Source organism: Zalophus californianus, chromosome 1 (assembly GCF_009762305.2).
Source record: "Zalophus californianus isolate mZalCal1 chromosome 1, mZalCal1.pri.v2, whole genome shotgun sequence".
NCBI lineage: Eukaryota > Metazoa > Chordata > Mammalia > Carnivora > Otariidae > Zalophus > Zalophus californianus.
This window is the reverse complement of record NC_045595.1, coordinates 88,257,195-88,279,193: the sequence shown is the minus strand read 5'-3', so window position 1 is coordinate 88,279,193 and position 21,999 is coordinate 88,257,195. Positions and strand designations below refer to the sequence as shown.

The 21,999-nt window shown below is 38.8% G+C and overlaps 1 protein-coding gene across 8 annotated transcripts in view; it reads left to right on the top strand.

Moving 5' to 3' along the window:
* CPNE4 (copine 4) overlaps positions 1 to 21,999 on the top strand; it is a 499,753-nt gene that overhangs the window by 296,727 nt on the left and 181,027 nt on the right. The window contains exon 2 of one of the 8 annotated variants that reach the window (XM_027586339.2): positions 20,233 to 20,325. The exons of the other annotated variants lie outside the window; for them this stretch is intronic. The gene's annotated coding sequence lies outside the window, so the exon portion shown is untranslated. The remainder of the gene's footprint in view (positions 1 to 20,232; positions 20,326 to 21,999) is intronic. 8 annotated transcript variants of the gene reach the window in all.

Genomic DNA, 21,999 nt, shown 5'->3' with positions numbered 1-21,999 from the left:
AATGGGATAATGATAATAAAGTGATAATAAATGAAGGCTAACACTTCTTGAGTGGCTTCCCTGAAGTCACACAGTTAGTGAGTGGCAGGGTCAGGTTCTGAATGCAGGCTGTCTGGTGCCAGAGGTCATCCCCTGAACAACAGTACGATTGACAGCATCCCCAGAGCTCCACACTGAGCCCCAACACATGGACTCTCTGAAACCCTAGCCTACCAAGCCCCTCCCTTCCCTGTCACAAGCCCAGTAGAATTCACATATCCTCCCTGGCCACCCCCAAGCCTGGCAGCCCTGAAGCTGCTGGTGCCAGATCAGCTCAGGGTGCCTCTTCCCCTCCGGGCACCATTTGGTTCCAATCGTCACTGAGTGGATGCAACTTCTCTGTGCTCAGAGTCTTCAGCACTTCTTCCTCACAGTTCACCTCCTCTTCCTGCCTTCCTAGTGATACGGCTGGCCTTCGCGGGGTTCTAGGGTTTGCCTCTGCCTCAGCAATATAACTTCCGTCACCTCATCAATCCCTCTCGCTTCCAATGTCTTCTCCTGTTCCTGAACCTAAGAGGAGTCAGTCACCTGTTCCCTCTGCAAAAGACCACCAGAAACCCTACTGGTCAAGAAAGCAAATTGTATTCGCCTTACTGCAGTGAGAGAGAAGGCCACCCGGAGAGTCTTCTTAGTGGTATCTCCGAGGATATTTAAAAGGTTTTAGGGTCTGGGCTGGGTGAGATACGGCAGGTCTTTCAAGGCAGGAAACAGGTTAGGGTCGGGGCGACTGTGTGAGCTTATGATTGGTGGCCACAGTCAGGTGAGGGACCTAAAACAACCCTTAATAAGCTAGCCATTAGTCTTCATAAATAAGCGATTATGTTGGGTCATGTTCTCATCTTCCCGATGTAAGTATTCTCTAACGTGATTAACTAAATCACTTTTGTTTCTTCCCAGTAATGTGTAGCACAGAAAGAGGAAAAGGGCTTGTTCCCAGTATCATTTATACGAGAGAGAAAAGCATGATATTTTCAGTTTCCAGAGGGAAGAGGCCCTTTCTGCACCAATGCTTATGAGTTGCCAAAGACGAGGCCTGGGGCCACTTCTCACAGGCCCTGGTGGTGGAAGCCGGAAACCAGTCCCTGAAGACAATACTGGTGCCCACACAGAGCCGTGGGCTCCAGAGGCCTGCCCTTCCATGACCACTGGTGTTCTTGGATTTAGGGCTATTTTATACTTTTTCTTGGTGCACATCTTGGCTTTAGTGACACCCAGGATGCTGACAGGAGGCCTTTGCTAAACAACCTCAGAGTTCTTCAGTATTTTCTGGTCATCCTCTTCCCTTACCAGCCTGAGGAAAAGCTGTACAAATAGGAATGCTGGTAGCTGGCCCGGCTTCTCAGGGTTCTACCAGTGGATGCCCAAACTAAGTATTTCACATATATTTCTTACTAAATGCATGAGGCAGTTTTCTTCTTTTGAATCATGAACAGAGGATCATTTCTAAAAGTAGAGCCACCGAGTAACAGAAAATGAATGTTTTCATTGCTCTTGACCTGATTTATAGTGCTGGCTACCTTCTGTAGAGGGTGGTAACAATTTATACTGTCATCGGCAATGCACGAGTGTACCGTTTCCACCACAGTGTGGCTAATACTAGGTTTCATGATTCAAAATATATATATACTCTAATTTAATTATAATGTTATCTCTCATATTTACATTTCCATTTCTGTGATTTCTAAGGAGGCTTAACACTGTAACATTTGTCACATCTTTGTAACAACGATTGGAACTAAAAAATAAACCACAACAACATTTTGGAAGCACCAGCGATGCCACCCCAAAATAACCATTGTTCATATAGTTGGATATATCTTGAAAGATCTTTAGATTTCTTTCTGCCTATAAATACATTCTTCCCTTTTTTCTATAAAAATGGGGTCACACTGTTTGACCTATTTTGTAACCTGCTTTTTTCATACACTCACGTATTTTGAAAAATTTTTCTGTGAAATAATATTTATCTCTAACACCATCGTGCTGACAGAACATTAGTCCGAGGCAGCATAAATAGTGTAAGTCATGGAGATGGAAGTTGCAGCATAGGGGATATATATAGTGAATGATACTGTAATAACACTTCATGGCGAAGAATGGTAACTACACCTGTGGTGAGCACTGCAGAACATATAGAGATACTGAATCACTACATTGTACATGCAAAACTAATATAGCATTGTGTGTCAGCCATACTTTAATCAAAACAAAACACAACAAAAGAATGTAGACTGTGGCGCCCAACTGCTGGGTCCAAATGCCAAGTAAGCCATTTAGCAGCCATGTGACTTGGGGCAAATTATTTATATCCCTGTGATTTAGTTTACTGATCTGTAAAACAGGGATGATACCACTGCCTCATAGGGTTGTTCTGGAGATGAAATAAATTAAAACTTGTAATACTCCAAGAGTCTGGCACACCATGTAAGTATTTGCTGGAAATAATATTAGGTGTGCCATAATTAATTAAACCCATATTATTAGACATGTCAGTTGTTTCTTTTTTACTTCTGTTAACAAAAACTGTTGTGATGAACATTTCTTGAGATACATTCCTAAGTCTTAAACTGTTTGGTTGAAGAACACATACATATTTAAAGCTTTTGTTACATATTGCTAAATTTTCCTCCAAAAAGCATATGCCATAAGCAATGTAGGAGAGTGCTATTTCTTCCTTGATGTTAGCAACCAATTTCCTGTAGATTCTTTGCCTTTCCGAGACAGGTAAAGTTTGGGAGGTAAAAATGATCTGATCGGAGAGCCAGAGACACTTTTTCCTGGGGCCTCTTTGTTCTGCCATCATAATCTCCTCATTAGCAGGCCCAGGACTTTATACCAGAGAACATTAGCCACTTAGGCAGTATTTTAAAGTGAAAAATAATAACTGGTAATATTGCATTTTGGGTTATCATTAACTTGAGCTAAATTACAATGAGACATCTCCAGAAATAAATGGAAGGTTTAGAGGAATAACAACCAAATTTATTATAACTCCAATTGAACACAATGAGCATTGGACAGGCTTATCAGGACCGGTACTTCAAAAGAGTATACTTTAGGTCAGCTGCATCAAATGAAGGCCACGTGAATGTGGCAACTGTGGTTCATGTTATCTCAGTTATTAAGGCAGTTGCTAAACCACATTTATCATGATACTTTATTACTTGTCTGATTTAAAGAGGAAAATTTCATTGTGCAAGAGAGTCCAATACTGACTGTTTTATCATAATTAAGGACACATGCAACAAACAACCTGGAATTTCTTGGAGAAGTATATATTACTGTATCTGGAGGAGATTCTGTGGTCATGTCCTGGGTGGAAAAGACTTTTATTTCCTAAAAGAAACTATTTTGTGGTATATATTCTTTCCTGCCTTACCTCCTTCCCCATAGGAATCTCAGTGGGGTAGGTCTAGTCACGTGTGTGTGTGTGTGTGTGTGTGTGTGTGTGTGTGTGTGTGTGCCTTTTTTCCTGCCTTGACAGGTACAAGTTTAATTGTAATATCAAAAAGACTATAAGCCTAGGCCCATTGTCACTTGGCCAAGGGGAAAAATAAGGTATATCTAACGTAAGGGGGGGGAAGTTGATATTTTTGTTATTACCCGAGCTTTCCCACTGAAAGCAATGAAATTATACTTATCAAAGCTTTTATTTCAAGGAGTGGTTATCTAGTTCTTGTTTAATATTGTTCAGATGTCAACTTTTTGCTTTTCTGGTTACCTGCGTCAGGTCATGTGCCTGACTACTAATGTGTTAATTCCTGAGAAAAAAGAGTTAGAACATGCATGTCATCATACTATCTCTCTTTAGTTGCTCTGGAAAGAAAGTTTGAAGACAGAGGTTGCAACTCTTGGCCCAAATGAGGTAATGGGCTAATCTCTATCCCTGATACTCTTCCTCCCCCAAAACCACACAGATGGGAAGGTTGAGTCTTTATAAGCTGGAAGCATGGGACAGTAAACTCATCTGTCATTTACAGTGTTCAAAACGTGTATTATTTACTCTGATTTATTATTCAAGAAACAAAGACCTAGAAAAAGAGAAGGGATGAGACAAGACACTGAAACTGACCAGACAGTAAGCATCAACTATAGACTGGATATGCTAATATATGATAAATGACTTAACCTCAGCTCACAACCATGAGATAGTATATATCCTGGCTTGGCAGACATAAAATGCATCATTGAGGTCAACAAAGACCATTGGTGTTTAAGTTATCAGCAGTCACCAAGTACATTACAGGACTTAGCAGGGCTAATACTAATTAACAAATTAGTTAATTAATATTGTGGTTCTTCAAGAAGGGGATATAATATGCAGAACTTTCCAGCTTATTTGGCACAAGTCCCCCACTCCCTCCCTCACACACATATAATACACATACAAACAGGCACACTTTTTTTTAATAGAGTATCTTATCAATTAATGTTTCATAAAATACATTTAGAAAGTACCCTTCATTGTACTGGTGAGATATTGGAGACACAGAGAGGCTAATGACTGTTTCAAGCTCACACAGAGATTTCAAGATAGAATTGGTGCTCAGCCCTAGGGCATCTCTTTTCAGTTCATCTCACTCAGAGCAGATCTTCACCTTGAGCAGTCATAGCATTGGTTTAACACGAAGCCTCATAGGTGGTAAAAAAAAAAAAAATAGTTGAACTCTAGCTGATAAATATTTTTCCTCTGTTTTTTTTTCATTTTTCCTGTATATCATTCACTATTAATTCTCAACTCGAGTAACAAAAGCAAGTAGTTCCTTATTTGTCCTAAACAAAAAAAAAAAAAAAGCAAAAAACGAACAAACAAAAACACAAGATACTGAACCTTTGTTGAGAAATGAGATGTCATGGAGAAATTTATCAATCTGTGATTTCAGCAGGCATGGTGCAGTGATTAAGGGCATCACCTTTGGTTGAGACAGGCAGCCCTGACCCATATCTGACTATGTCACTTAACCGCTGGGTTCTTTAGATTTAATGAGGGCAGTGTCTGATTGGTTTTGTTCAACAGTATATATGTACTGTTGGCTTACAGATCCTTAAAGAATAATAGTTAAGCATTATCATTCCAGTGGCCCACAAAGTCGCTCATGATCTGACTCCCACTTTATCTCTCCAGCCTCCTCTATTCTACTCTCCCCTTCACTCAACCTGCTCCAGCCACACTGGCTTCCTAGCTGTTTGTTGAGCCTTCCAGGCCCATTTAGGGCCTTTGAAAGTGGCATTCCCTCTACCTAGAATGCTCTTCCTAAAATAGCTCACTCCCTAACCCTCTTTGTATCTTTACTCAAAAGTCACCTTCTGTTTGCTATCTATCACTATGTAATAAACTGCCTCCAAAATTAATGGCTTAAATAACAACAGTTGACTATTGTCATATCTTATGATTCTGTGGGTCAGGACCTCAGCCAGGACACAGAGAGGAAAGCTTGTTTGTGCGCCCCAGTGTCTGGGGCCCCCGCTGGATGACTTGAGTTGGAGATGGAAACAGGGAGGGGATGGTTGGGACTCTTTCCCTCTCTTCGCATGCTTCTCCCAGTGCACGGCTGTGGCTCCCGCACAGCACAGCACTCTCAAAGTAGTAAAAATCCTTTCATGCAGTTCTCAGCTCCAGGAGACCAAAGTGGAAGCTAACAGTCCTTTTGAAGCATAGCCTCTGTCAAACACTGTTGGTTAAAGAATACACCAAATAGCCCAGATTCTAGGGGAAGGTATAAACTGACCCCCTTTTTTAATAGGAGGAGTGGCAAAGAACTTGAGCCCTCATTAACCTGTTTCTTGACTCAATGAGGGCTTCCCAATCAATCCTATTTAAAATTCCAACCCCCCCTAATGTTTCCTATCCTTAATCTTGCTTTATTTTTCAGTTTTGTTCACTGCTGTATCTTCAGCAACTAGAATAATGGGTGACACATTGTAGGCACTCTATAAATAGTTACAGAAAAGAAGGAAGGAAGGAAGGAAGGAAGGAAGGAAGGAAGGAAGGAAGGAAGGAAGGAAGGAAGGAAGGAAGGAAGAACTGGGGTAAGACCTTCAGTTTCCTCATCTGCAAAATGAGAATAATACTACCTTCATTCTAAGGTTCTTATGAGAATTGAATGAGATCGGGTATATAAAATATTTAATAGAGAACCTGGCAAATACTTAGTAACTATTAATTTGAGTGGCCACTGGTTTCACTTAAATGGATTTCAGAAAGATCATAAAATAGATTTAGACACTGTCTTCCTGGGCACCCCTTAACATTCTGACATATGGATGAACTGGACAACTTCAAACCAACTAAGGCTTCACTCTCCAGGATAATTGAGTTTAACCACAAAGGGAGAGTGAAGGTTTGATGGAATGGGCAGGAGTCATTTATTTTAAAAATGAGTTTCCTTTTGAAGTGAACATCAAAGTTGCTAGAAAGATCCTTAATAAAAATGAGCATCATGAGGGGTCACTATTTATATTTCACCAAGCAGGGAAACCTCATTTGAGTGCTATCATTTGCTCCTTAATTGATTGACTATAAATAGTAATCCAATCATTTATTTCCACTCAAAAGGCCTCTTAATTTGTTCATTTGAGCATTAAAGCAATGCTAATGCAGATTTTCATCTCCTCTCAGCTGGAGAATCATGGATTTTTTTTAAGAAACATCCAGATATCCTACCTGCTTCCATTTCTACATCTGTCTTTGCTTCCTCCTCTTTAGAGAGTTGTTGAGAGTTAACCCAAGATATCATTGTGGGGTGGCACAAGTCCTGGGGTCCTAAGAGAGGCAAATGGAAGGAGAAACAGCAAGAGCACAGAATTTCAAAGTTCCTAAGTGCAGGTGTCAGCTGCCTCAGGTATCTGGTTGAGCTTGACCCAAACTGTTCCATGGCCTGTGGGTTCTAGAGCCACCCCCTGCCCAGCACCAATTGATGAAAGTGCTCAGAAATTTCCTTTCTTGTGGAACTCTGCCTCTGTGACCCCCAATCTTTTTCCTATAATACCATTCCATTATTCCAGACAATATGCCCAGGCTGTTCATGAAATTTTATTTAAAATTCCATTTTTCTCACGTGTTTTATGACATTGGTAACCTGATTAGAAATGAGGGTGGTTGTTGAAGTGGAATCACTCCATATGTTAAGAGACCTTTGCTCATTTCATCTGCTCTACACTCTTTTCCCTGTCTTCCTCTCCCTGACTGTTTCCTCCCTCTTTGGAGAAAAAAAGCAAACCTTACCCCAAGCCTCAGGCTTGAGAGTTCTATCCTCATTCATTCAGATTCTACCCCCAGATGGATTTACCCAGGCATCTTCTCATTGAGGAAGATGTGTCTCTTCCTTCAGGGAGTTCTTGAACTAACTGCTAGGAACAATAAGTCATCTCCCTGAATCTGCTTCTCTTGATTTGACCAAGCTCATATCCCCCATCTGATTCACCATCCCTTTGGTCCAATCACCACCTGAAATCACTACCTCATGAGAATGGACAGAACTGGCAATCTCATTTTAGGAGAAAGGGCTATTATCTTCACTTCCAAATTGCCCTTTTGAAAATAAAAATTGTCACATATTTAAACTTTCCTCAGAATGAAATGTCTGGTTGCTCATGGAATGTAAATGAGAACTTCCAAATCTTGGCTTGGCAAATCATCCTCAAGAGCAAAATGATTTATCCCATCCCATGAAATATACAAATGGGCATGCACACTTCACCTTGAAGGTGACTGAGGTGATCTGGGGGGCGAAAATGGGGAAAGGTCCTGGCATTCTGCTACATGTGGGGCTAAGATTTAGGTCACCTAAAGTGAAGCTTTAGACACATGTCACATGGGAACCTGGGTTTGATTAGTGAATGGGGAACTGTCAAAAGTTTTGTTTTTACAGTTCACTTTAAGAAAAGCATCAGATTCAAATACCAAATCTGCAACTTAATAGTTAAGCATCCTCAGGCCAGTTATAAGCCTTCCCTGAGCCTCTTTTCCCTCATCAGCAAAATAGGGAGAAGGATGCCCACTTCATAGGGAGAGAATTGTGAGAATTAAGTTATATACAGACATATGATAAGGTCTCAAAAAATGTCAGTCTCATAATTTCCTCCCCTAAATCAGATAAAATCCTATAGTCATAACTTAGACAGGCTTCACTGTCATGCATTTCATTTCAATAAGATTGTTCTGGAATTAACAGCTATGGTGGCAGTTCCAGTATTGATGGAATTATTTCATTCCGTACTATTTTCACTCTGACCAAGGTGCCTCAAGGTTGCTAGTAAGATGCTTATATAAGTGGGTTTCATAGCAGGTCACAACGACCAGGCCATTCATTCTCTTTGTAATGGAGGAAGTATTATTTCAGAAGTGGCAAAGCTTTCTAAGGTTGATTCTGTAAAATGGACACCCAATAAAGCCATAATACTGACAGCCTTCTGTCCTCCACAGCACTTAAGGTACATTAGAGTACACTCTTTGGAATAGCTAGTGAGGTGTCTTACAGATCTATTAACATCTATAGGAGGAATGGTGCTGAAGTTTCCCATTTCTCATTAATGTTAATCACTTCCTTAAAGACTTTCCCTGCAGATATGCTTTAAAGAATCTATAAATTTCCTTAAGCCCTCATGCAACTTTCTATCTATTATCCTAGCAATGATAAGGCAGTTGACATAATCTGATAAATAAAACAGTGTTGGTACTTGATTGTAGTTCCATATTTTTCTCCCATTCCTCACTTTTATTTGGGATCTGATCCAACATCTTTCTTGCTTGGGCCAATAGCTCCATGTCCATTTGCTCATTTGAATGGCAGGGAGAAGGACAGTTGGTATTACCATTAAATATTAGGGCCCCCATTTTGTAAACTCGAAGTTGAACTTTAGGGAAGAAGAAATCAGTAACTATGGCTTGACCACAGTAAATAAGAGAATGGAAAAAGGTTTCAAGAACTCAAATTTCTTGACTTTCAGTGACAACTCTTTTAAGTCAGCCGGCCTGTTGGTGAAGATTCTGATGAGAGTCTACTGTGGCAGAGGAACATGGGATAGTAAACCTACCCTATCTATAAATGGAAGCTATAACCTATGGCTCCAAAACCAATTTGTTGCCTGCCAAGCTCAGTGGCTTTTTAGCATCCATCTGACCTGTTCCTTGCGGCCCAATGGCCTGTGCTATGATTTCTGACTTGTTCCTTCCTTCTTGCTTGGCTCCTTCCATTTTCTGCCATTCCCATTGTCTAAGTAGGACTGGCTAGACTCCAATCTTCTTCATTCTCTCTTTGAGTTAAGCATGCTTCAGCTCCCAATCCTGGGCCTCCAATTTAGCCTCTTGCTATTGAATTTCTAAATCCCCAAGAATTGTCACTGATGGCCTTGTCCCAAATGGGACTTTTTAAGGGTCTGCCATCTCCACTGCAGTGACCCTCTCCTGCCATCCTCTGGCCCAAACTGAAGCTGACCAGCTGCCTTCCTCCATTTATCTTTCCCATTCCAAGTGAGAGCATAGGTGGGTAATCATGGAATTTACCTTTCTGGGTGAAGGTACTTTGGAACAACAGGGGTAGCAACAAAGTAGGAGAAGCTCTGCCCTATAATGGTATGCCTAGATTCTGGCTGTGGATAGTGAAAACTATATCCAGGTAGGCTCCTCTGGGAGTATGGTGGACGTTGAAGCTTAAGAATTGATGAGGTGGAAATGGAAGCCTGAGCTAAGAACAAATGTTAAGAAAAACCTACCCTTTTCTCAGAATCTGATAAGGGAGGACTAAGCAAGTGAAATATATAACTGTTAGTTTTATGAGGTCATTTTTGCTTAGCACTAATGAATACTTGGAGGCCTAATTACCAAGACAATATTAACGCCTCTTGTGTTTGACAAAAGAGATGCCAAAGTGTTTTAAACACCAAAGCTTTTTGGCATTTTTTTTTACCCACTGTCTGTAATAGGCACCCACAAAATCCCTGTGTAACACTCGCATTGCTTTTGGTGGTATGATAATTATTGCATCAAGCAGACTTAGATGAGTTTATTGGCATTTTCTTGAGAGGGAATGGAGATTTTATGCAAGCATACCATCAAGAATTTCTCTTGGACATGCCAGGGAAGTTTTGCATTTTGAAATTGGATTGCAGAGTCTCTCTGGAAAATGTTTTACTATGCTAGCAACCCTGACAGTCTCCAGAATAAGAATGCCTAATGTGATGGGACAAATGATCCTAATATGATTTATTTAATAATGATATAATAAAGTAGACATGTGGCCTTTGTATTTAACAAATCCCATTATAAAACACACAAAGGAAGTAATCAACACTAAAATGTGCAAATTCTGAATAGATCTGATGCCTGGCTTCTGAATATTAAGAAACTTGTCAAATTTATTGTGTCTCCTAGCAAGGCCCCTCTCAGATTTATGGCTCCTGAAAACCCAGTATAACACTAATCGATTTGTAATTGTTTTGTATTCTTTCATCCCTGCAGGTTGTAATGGAGGCAGTGGATGGAATATCAATTAACTCCTCGGGGTAAATAGGAGTAAAATCAGTGGTAGCACTTTTGGGATTATTATTATTATTATTTTACAAATTTACAAAAGGAGGAAAGAGTTGATTGTGATGGTCATCTGTCACAGGCCCATGTAGCCATTTTCATAGTAGTTGCAACCACTGCCTCCTCTCTGCAGAGGTTTGACCTTAGATAGTGTATGGGTCCTGTAGCAAATGATGCACTCACAGTGACTTTAGTGGCTCAGTAATTTACAGTGGACCTAGGCTGAAAGAAATAACTTTCCATTCCGTTTATTAAGTGGTTAGGTCCAAACAACTGAACAAGTCCTTTGAAAAACTAATAAAACAAATTGAAAAAACAAATCTTTTAAAATTTTACTCTTTAATCATTATATTCCAGTATAATTATATATTCCATTGATAATGGAATGTGTATGCCTGTTGGGCACTGCACAACTTCTCAAGCCTCGAAATCCTATTTGGATCACATCACTCTCATTTCCTGTTCCACATTTTAACAACTGCTAAAAATCTAGTTTCATAAGGGTATCATGACATTGAAAGAAATGTAGTAATGAGATCTAATGTTGAAATGAAAACTACTTCAAGTTAGTAGGTTGCAAGATAGCCAACAGATATCAAATATCCCTGTATTTCTCTTGAAAATATCCATGTTACCTGTGAGTTTATTGCACTGCCTTGAAGTGCCTTGGTGTTCAGTTTAGAGCCACGATCCATAGTTTCAGGTCACAGAGGCACCAAACTTATACAAATTCAACTCTACCATTTTGCTGCCAGAAACTATTCCTGTGTTAAAATGTATTTTTAACACAACATGGTCCTTACATGTAAATCAATTAATTCAACTCACTCTTATACAAAGAATCAGAATCTATTCCAACCTGGGAAGAAAAGTTAGTTGTTTTGGACTTACTGAAAGATATTATATCTATATTTTGTAGGTGATATTCTCAAGTAGAATAGGTGTTTCACTCTTGTATTTTAGCCAGCTGATGGGAATTAAATGATATCTTGTTACTCCAATTTATATCTTCTTGAATAGTAGTGAATTTGAGCATTCTAAAATATGTTGGCCATTTGGATTATCATTCTGTAAATTGTCTGTTACAAACAATTTTGCTGGGAAACTAAAATTTAAAATACAATACCACTTACAATTGTTCAAAAAAAAAAAAAAAAGACCCTGAAATACTTAGGTGTAAATCTAACAAAATACTACAGGCCTTGTATGCTAAAAACTACACAATGTGAATAAAAGAAATAAAAAATCTAAATAAATGAAGACACATGCCATGTTCATGTATTAGAAGATTAAGCATAATAAAGTTATTAATTCCCCCCAAACTGATAAGTAGCCTTAACACAATTTCTGTCAAAATACCAGCAAGATTTTTTTGTAGATGTAAACAAGATTATTCTAATGGCAAAAGAACTAGAATAAAAAAAAACAATTTTGAAAAAAAGAAGACTAAATTGGGAGGAATAAGTCTACTCGATTTCAAAATTATTCTATAGCTACAGAAATTAAGACTGTGTGGCATTGGCAGTAGGGTAGACACATAGACCCATGGAACAGAACAGAGAACCTAGAAATGTACTTACAGAAATATGTTCACTTGATTTTTGACAAAAGTACAAAAGTAACTCAACAAATGGTGCTGGGACAATTAGATATACATAGACCAAAAAAATGAACTTTGACCTAAATCTCACACTGTATTAAAAAATTAACTCAAAATGAATCACAGACTTAAGTGTAAAACTTAAAAAAATAAAACTTTTAGAAAAAAAATTGGGAAATTTTGAGGATTTAGGGCTAGGTGAAGAATTCCTAGACTTGACACCAAGAGTATGATCCATAAAAGGAAAAACTCATCCATTGGACTTTATCAAAATTAAAAACTTTGGTGTACAAAAGACTCTTTTAAGAGAATGAGAGGACAAGTTGTGGACTGTCAGAAAATATTTGCAAACCACATATCTAACAAAGGACTAATATCTTGAATATATTTAAAAATCTCAAAACCCTACAGTAAAAAACAATCCAATTAGAAAACGGTTAAAAGACTTAAAGAGACATTTCACTGAAGATGATATATAGATGGCAAATAAGCATATGAAAAGATGTTTGGCATCATTAGCTACTAGGAAAATGCAAATTAAGACCATAGTGAGATATCACTACATACCTATCGGAATGTAAGATAAAAAAATAAAAACAGCAAATACTGTGGGGGATTTAGAAAAACTGGATCACTCATACACTGCCAAGGGGAATGTGAGATGCCACACTCTGGAAAACAATTTCTAATTTCTTTAGAAATCAACATGCAGGGTGTTATGGTGAGTGAAATAAGTCAATCAGAGAAAGACATGTATCATATGATCTCACTGATATGAGGAATTCTTAATCTCAGGAAACAAACTGAGGGTTGCTGGAGTGGTGGGGGATGGGAGGGATGGGGTGTCTGGGTGATAGACATTGGGGAGGGTATGTGCTATGGTGAGTGCTGTGAATTGTGCAAGACTGTTGAATCACAGATCTGTACCTCTGAAACAAATAATACATTATATGTTAAAAAAAAAAAAGAAGAAGAAGAAGAAGATAGCAGGAAAGGAAAAATGAAGGGCAGGAAATCGGAGGGGGAGATGAACCGTGAGAGACTATGGACTCTGAGAAACAAACTGAGGGTTCTAGAGGAGAGGGGGGCCGGGAGATGGGTTAGCCTGGTGATGGGTATTAAAGAGGGCACGTGTTGAATGGAGCACTGGGTGTTATAGGCAAACAATGAATCATGGAACACTACATCAAAAACTAATGATGTAATGTATGGTGATTAACATAACAATAAAAATTATTAAAAAAAACTAACGATGTAATGTATGGTGATCAACATAATATAACATAATAAAATTAAAAAAAAGAAATCAATATGCAATTAGCAATCCGACCCAACAATCGCACTCCTAGGCATTTGCTCAGAGAAATTAAGATTTATGTTCACAAAAAAGCCTGTTCACCAATGTTTATAACAGCTTTATCTGTAATTGCTGAGAACTAGAAACAACCTAGGTGTTCCTTCATGAGTAGAACAAACAAACTGCGTGCATCCATATCATTCTACTTAACGTTCTAGGGGAACAAACTGCTGATACACACAACAACCTGGAGGATTGTGCTAAAGGAAAAAAGTCAATCCCAAAAGCTTACATACTGTACGAATTCATTTAAAATAGAAAACAGATTAGCAGTTGCCAACAGTTAAGAAAGGTGTGGGGGGAGCAGTGAGGGAAGCAGGTATGGCTATAAAAGGGCAATATGAGGGATCCCTGTGATGATGGAAAATGTTGTCAGGGCACCTGGGTGGCTCAGTCAGTTAAGTGTCCAATTCTTGATCTCAGCTCAGGTCTTGATCTCAGAGTTGTGAGTTCAAGCCCTGCATTGGGCTCCATGCTGGGCCTTCTTAAAGAATTTTTTTAGCGGTGCCTGGGTGGCTGTCAATTAAGCATCTGCCTTCAGCTCAGGTCATGATCCTGGGGTCCTGGGATTAAGCCCTGAGTCGAGCTCCCTGCTCAGGAGGGAGTCTAATTCTCCCTCTCCTTCTGCCCCTCCCCCGCCCCCGCATGCGTGCGCGCGCTCTCTCTCTCTCTCAAGTAAATAAAATCTTTCAGAAAGAAATTTTTTTAAATCTGGGCTCCTTGGTGGCTCAGTCAATTAAAGCATCTGACTCTTGATTTTGGCTCAGGTCATGATCTCAGGGTCGTGAGACTGAGCCCCACATGGGGTCCACACTCAGTGGGAAGTTTTCTTGATAATCTCTCTCTCTCCCTCTGCCCCTCCTCCCACTCTCTCTCTCTCTCTCTCAAATAAATAAATAAATCTTTAAAAAATGTTCTGTATATTGACTGTATCAATGTCAATATCCTGGTTATATTATACTATAGTTTTGTAAGATGTTACCATTGGGGGGAACTGAGTAAAGGGTAGAAAGGATCTCCTTGTATTATTTCTTACAATTCCAAATGAAACTACAATTAGTTCCAAATTTTAAAAAAGTTTAATTTAAAAATAAATTTAATTCCAGGGCAACTGGGTGGCTCAGTTGGCTGAAACCAACTCTTGGTTTCAGCTCAGGTCATGATCTCAGGGTCATGGGATCAAGCCAGGTGTTGGCCTCCATGATCATCAGGGAGTCTGTTTCTCTCTCATTCTCTCTCTCTCTCCCCCCCGCCTCTCCCACCACTCTTTTCTCTCTCTCTCTCTCTAAAATAAATAAATTTTGTTTAAAAAATAAAATAAGTAAAAATAAATTTAGTTGCAAGGTTTTTTAAAAAAATCTTTTATCACTGTTGGGGCATCTGGGTGGCTTAGTCAGTTCAGCATCAGACTCTGATTTTGGCTCAGGTCATGATCTCAGGGTTGTGGGATCGAGCTCTGGGTCAGGCTCCACGTTCAGCTGGGAGCCTGCTTGAGATTCTCTCTCTCGCTCTCACTCTGCACCTCCCCACCTTTCTTTTAAAAAAAATCTTTTTTTTAATCTTTTTAAAAAAAATCTTACTGTTACAAGTGGACTATTTCCTTTATTTCCATTTCTGGGTACTTACTGTTAAGTAGAGAAAAGTCAATAGGTTTTCAAATTTCTGTATTAAATTCTTATATTTTATCTTTAGGCACATTACTGAATTCCCATATTAATATTGATAGATTTTATTAGAGTGTCTTGATTCTTTGTAGATATACAATCATGTAATTAGCAAAAAGAGGTCATTTTAACTATAACTTTAACTATAACTTTCAATGTATCTACCAGTTAATTTTCTTGTTTTCAAACAATATTAAATATTAAATAATATTAAATAATAATAATGGCAATTCTGGTCTAATTACTGGTTTTAATTGAAATGATTTTATTATTTTATTCTATTTAGATTTGGTTTGCTTCTAATTATTTAAGCAGGTTTCAGCCATTCCTATTTTATTTAGTATTGTTTTCCTGCATCTATAGATATGATCACATGATTTCTTTCCTTTAATGTATTGATATAATTAATTATATTGTTAAGTGTCCTGATATTTAATTCCATTTGCATCACTGGAATAAACTCTATTTGGTCTTACTGTATTTTTGTATACACTGCTGGGTTCTTTTGCCAATGTTTTATTTAGAATTTTCTTATCTATATTCCTAAATGACGTTAGGTATGCTTTTCTATTTTTCTACTATTCTTTATCAGATTTTGGTATGAAATTTATGCTTGTTCCATAAAATTAATTGGGGAGCTGTCTAGCTTTTTCTATGGCATGGAACAGTTGAAGTAACATGATAATTATCTGTTCTATAAAGGTTAGATCAGTCTCAGCTGTGAACCCATCTGGTCCTAGTGCCCTTTTCAATGATGGTTCTAGAATCACCTTCACCAGCTTCCAGCTTGTCTACATTTGTTGGTCGGTTCAACTTTTCCACTTCTTAAATAGGTTTGAGTATTTATATTTTGCCAAAGCAATCATTTCCCTTTGGGAAATAACTTGCATGTAATATTCTTTTAATCTTTCCTACTTCTGTGATTGTTCTTTTTCTTTTATCTATATTCTGACTGCTGGGTGTTAGTCTGTTTTATTTTACACACTTTTTCAAAGAACCACCTCTCAAATTTATTTATCCTTTCTAATATTTGTATTCCTTGTCTTCCATTTTGTTGAGATAAGCTTTTTTTAAAGATTTTTATTTATTTATTTATTTATTTATTTATTTATTTATTTATTTATTTATTTATTTGAGAGAGAGAGCTTGAGTGGAGGGAGGGCAGAGGGAGAGGGAAAGGGAAAGAATCTCAAGCAGACTCCACACTGAGCACGATGTCTTTTGCAGGGCTCGATCTCACGACCCTGATCTCATGACCTGAGCCAAAACCAAGAGTCCCACATGCTTTACTGACTGCACTGTCCAGGCACCGCAAAATAAGCTTTTATCTTTATCCCTCCTCCTAGTTTCTTGTGATTTCTTAATTGTTCTTCTAGTTTCTTAAGATGAATACCGAGTTTCCATATTTTTAGTTTTATTCTTTACTAACAAAACCATATAAGGCTACACTTTTTCCAAAAAGTCCCAGAGTTTTTGATAAGTGTTTGGTTAGTTGCTTTCTAGATTGTTTGAAATTTCTTTTTACTCCTCCTTTAACACAAAGATTATCTATGAATTTTGTTTTTAAATTTCAAAGTAAATAAGATTTTTCTTTTTAATTCTTTATTTCTACTTTTATTGGATTCTTTGTCATATAAAATCTCTACTGTTTAAACTTTATTAAGTTTCACTTGGTGGCTAATTATAAAGCCAATTTACATAAATATTCCATAGACATAAAGAAAAACAGTCTCCTACTTAATGAGGATAAGATATGTATGTATGTGTATATATGTGAATATACGTGTGTATGTATATATACATGTATGTATATGTGTTTTAATTCATATGTGTTATGTGTGTGTATATTTTGTGTGTATGTACCCACTTATTTTTTTGTACTAGCCAATTCCTCTGCGGCCTTATTTATTGTTTATTGCTTATTTATATATTGTATTGTTTATTTATTAAATCTGTCCATTCTGAGATAGGTGTGTTGAAATCTCCCATAGTAATTGTATGTTTATAGCATTCTCTTGCCTAAGTTTTGTTTCACATATGTACAGATGATCTTTATGTATGCATGAATTCAGGTTTACATATCTTTTCACAAGTTGTGCAACTTATAAATACATGGCACCTCTATTTACTCTGGTAAGTACTTTAACCTTAAATTCCATCTTGTTTGTTATAACTACCACTAATCCTGCCTTCGTTAAATTTGTATTTTACTGAATTTATCCCTTTATGTTTAATATTTATTATTTTCTCTAACTATGCTTCTTATAAACTACATTAACCAGTTTTTTTAAGCCAGTAAGACAGTATGTGTATTTTAATGAGAATTCAGTCTATTTACATTTATGCACTGACTGTTCTATTCATTTTGTTTCTTCCGTCATATTTTATGTTTATTATTTTATGTTGTTATTTTCTTTTGTTCATTTTCCTTACTTTTGCTCATATGATAAAGTTGCTATTCATGTCTCTTCATTAATTTGTAATTTTTTCTTCCTAATTTTCCTTAGAAAAATCAGGAGTGGTTATCAGGAGCTCTGTTTTGACATGTCAAGTTTGAGATACCTGTGAAATGTAAACTGGAGAGACAGAGTGGGCTGTTGATCTGTGCTTAAACCCCCTTGTCCAGTTAGATTTTTACGCTTTACTGTGGCATGCGGGGCATGGGACCAGGGGGAAAAGGGGGTGGACTTGGAGACTTTAGAGTTCAAGGAGTTTCCATTTTGCCTCCGATTTAGCAGTAGTTCTGAGGTTCTTTCTCCAGTCTGCCCTGAAAGTGTGAACCATGAGTATGTGCACAGTCTCCCAGACCATCAGGGATGAGTATAATTTTACTTTAAAGGCCTGGCTTCCTAGGAGCCATCTCTGAGTCAGAGTAGCTTAATACTTAGCTGCTGTTGGTCTGAATTTGTACTAAATCCCCTTGAGCTCATAAAGCCTCCATGTTTTGCTGATGGATCTCTGCATGGCTTAGGAGATGCTTTGGTGTCTGCCCCATGTTCTTCTCTGATTGTTCCTGAATGGGTGCAGCTTAGAGCATGCCCCAGCCTTCCTAACCCACCCACCCCCTTCCCACCAAGGACTCTTCCTGACTTTCCCTTTCCCTAGTTCTCTCTGTTAAGTTTTTGGCTGGTCTGTCAGGTGGCTTGTTGCTACTAGGATCATGGGACTTCTAGCCCTCTCTTCACTGCTCATCACCGAGATCTCTGTGGTTTTTCAACATCAAGGTGTTTAGGAGAACTTCTCCAGGCTTTGTTCAAAGTAAAATCAGCCCCCTTTGGCAGAGCACTCCTCTTTAAGGTTTGCTTCTCTCCTCGGACAGAACCTCTGTGTCACTGCACCAAGGTGGGGGTGGGTTCAGTGCAGATAAATTTGTTTGTCTGATGTTCAGGGTACACAGCTGGGCTTGGAATATTACTTTGGAAGTCATTAGTTTATCAGTTGTATTTAAAACCATAGGATTGGAGCCAGTATAGAGATGAAATAAAAGCAGTCCAAGAATTAAGCCTTGGATCATCCCAACCTGGAGAGCTGAGCTAAGGCATTTAGCTGTGAATAGAAGAGTTCTGCCTGAGGCTAAGGCCCAGAAACACTTGGCTCCATCAGCCACAGGCCAGTGCCATCAGAAGCCAGACTAGACAGATTGAATTTCAGTACCTCATATGCCTCATCCTGTACCCATATTACTTGCTTATAAACATGCTTTTTTCATCCATCAAGTTTAGCATATGCTGTTGTCTCAAGGATCCAACTGGCTCTACGGGTAGGAAATGAGCAGAATCCTTTCCCAATCTGACTGTCTTTGCTACCTTGAAACCGAATCAAGGCAGGCTGCTCCGACATTCATATTTGGTGTAGAAAGTGGTAACTGGGGTGTGGTTTAAAAAACAAATCAATAAAACCTGGAACAGAAAGCCTGGCTTCAGGTTCAGCACTGCCAGGAGCTGAACGTGTGACCTTGGGCGTTATTTAACTTCCTCAGGTTTAGTGTCATGGCCTTTAAAGTGAAAGCATTTGATTATATCTACCTTGCAATGCTAGTGTGTTCTGAGACTTAAGTAATATAATGTGAGTACAGTTGCATGAAGTCGATGCTCAATAAATGTCAGCTTCTTTCCTTTCCTAATCATAGAGGCCAGGGAAAAGCTATTAAATCCACAGAGGGGCACCTGGGTGGCTCAGTCAGTTAAGCGTCTGCCTTCGGCTCAGGTCACAATGCCAGAGTCCCAGGTTCGAGCCCCATATCGGGATCCCTGCCGGGCAGGGAGTCTGCTTCTCCTTCTCCCTCTGCCCCTCCCCCCTGCTCATGCACTCTCTCTCTCTCTCTGTCTCTCACTCTCTCTCTCAAATACATAAATTAAATATTAAAAAAATAAACCCACAGAATAATCCCTAAATTTCCATTTTAGTTATTTCTTTCCTATCAAACTATTTGCCTGCCTATAGTTACATTGTTTCAAGGGTACCTGGATTTATTTTACTCAGGTATGGTGAGACACATAGACACAGAAGTAACTGTCATAAAGGAAGAGATGTGTACTCATATTTCCCTAGAAACAGAAGACGTGCTTCATGCCACACCAGGCCACATGGGGAAGTACTGGGGTCAGTCAGGAGGCAGAGGGGGTGAGGAGAACATGGGCTACAGTCTTTACTATGCTTTTCATGGAGAAGAATGGGCAAGGCAAGGTAAGCAGGTTTAGGATTGGCTAGGTTGAATAATTTCAGTGAGCTCCAGAGAATAGGGGCTCACCCTAGTTGTCTGATACCTGTCCCTGGGCTGATTGGGATAGGGGAATCATGGCCCAGAGCATAAGAGCTGGACAAAGGAGGTCACTGGGTGTATGAGCAATGAATTGGTTGGTTTGCTTATGAAGGGCATGATACAGATTCCTTTACTATTTCTAAGAATTAGCCAGCCCCAACAGGGACAGTCCCTTCACAGTCAGCAAGGCTCTAAGATGTCAAAGCATAAAAAATATAGAAAATAAAAAGTCATGATTAATACATTTATTCTGTTTTGTTTATGTTTGTGCATATGTACTAGACCAAGAAAAACAGACCTCACATTGGATCAAGCAAAACCAGGGAGCTGGAAATGAACCATGGACAATCCATAACCACTAAACTTATTCTCTAGGTAATTAAAAACTATCCATTCTCTGGCCATCAAAGCTAGCTTAAAAAAAATCATTTTTGGATTCAGCAATAGAATTAGAATCCTAGAGTTAGAAGAAACCTTAAGAATTAGTCCATTCTTCACCGCCCCCTCCCCCACATCTCTTATTTAAATCTCTTCTTTTTCATTCCTGCTAAGCAGTGTCTTATTCCTTCTTTAGGTTTTTCTGATTGTAAGAAAGGTCTTCTGTGTATGGAACCAAAATCTGCTTCATTTTGTCCCCAGCCTGTTAATTCCTGAAAGTCTGATGTCTTGCTGTACAAATACAAAAAACATTTAGCCCAGCTCCCAAAACAGCTGCTGGATCAGACAAAATATGCATAAGGCTTTCAGAACTGATGAAGAGCCACTCGTATTTGTCACACATATTGTACATCTAAAGATGGCACTTAGGAGAATTTGTTTTCCATCTTGCTTTCTCTGAGCAGGAATGGCTCCACTGCAGGGCACCACAGTGTTGCCAATAGCCACCACTACACAGAATGTCCTTCCTGTGCACTCAAGGCTTTCCACAGAACAAATGGGACCTTGAGTAGGACATCTATATTATAAGTTGGACTCCATGCTTTGGATTGAATGGTAATGTATCTAGTTTAAGGCTGAACCCCTAGGACCTAGCTCAGTGCTGGAAAAATCATATGCACTCATTAAATCTTCATTGAGTGAATGAAAGAATGCATGGAAATGAGTACAAATTGCTAATCAAAAGCCTTGTGCAGAATTCACTTAAGTTGAATAAATAAGACACAAGAAAATAAGGTTTGGATTGCTATTTGAAGTGAAAACACAGTCCTCCAGGGGACGAAGGTTAGGCACTGAAATCACTGATGTTGCTACAAGAAAGCAATATTTTGGATGACATTTCCTGAGCCCTCTCACCTGTTGAGCAAGGAACCAACAGAGGGCTCCTGTGTAGCTTCAGGGAGAGAATGAGTATCAGGAACTTAGCACAGAGCCCATGGTAAGCTGTCAGCACACTCCAGATATTATTGATCTGCTACTTCTTTATAATCATGAGATTGCCCAACCCCGTGCTTGTAAAATGTAGGCCTGCAATAAATATTGATTGTTGATGATCATTTTAATGATGCCAATGGTGATGATAGTGTGATGGGAAAGTTCATCACTTAAAGACTTGGCTCCACTCACTAATAGCGCTTGTACCTAGTGAAGCACCCCGAAATGTAAGCTCTTCAGTATGGCAGAATTACTGACAAATGTGTGAGTGATGCTACAGCACCGGGGGAATATGCCTCTAAAAGAGACATCTGTTCTGAAAAAGAGGCATTGTGTGCTGTACATACATGTGTGTGTAAAGACAGGGGAAGTGGAAGTTAAGGAATAGAGGGAGAAAAAGGAAAGAGAAGGATTTTTACCTCTTCTAATAAAGACATTGTCTTGTGACAGCTTTAGAATCCTTGCCATAAAGAATCAGTCTACCCGAGTGGTTGGCAGTGAATTGAAAATCCGTTGAGATTAATTTTCTGATTACCCATCCTTTTCATTTATCAAAACCTCTCTCTCTGATGTTTACAAGGAAAGGAACAGGAATAGGAGGGGGAAAATACACATTTGGAGAGCTCTTTGGTATGTGGAGTAGCTTGAGTCTTCTGGGGTGAAGGGGGAGCTGTCGTT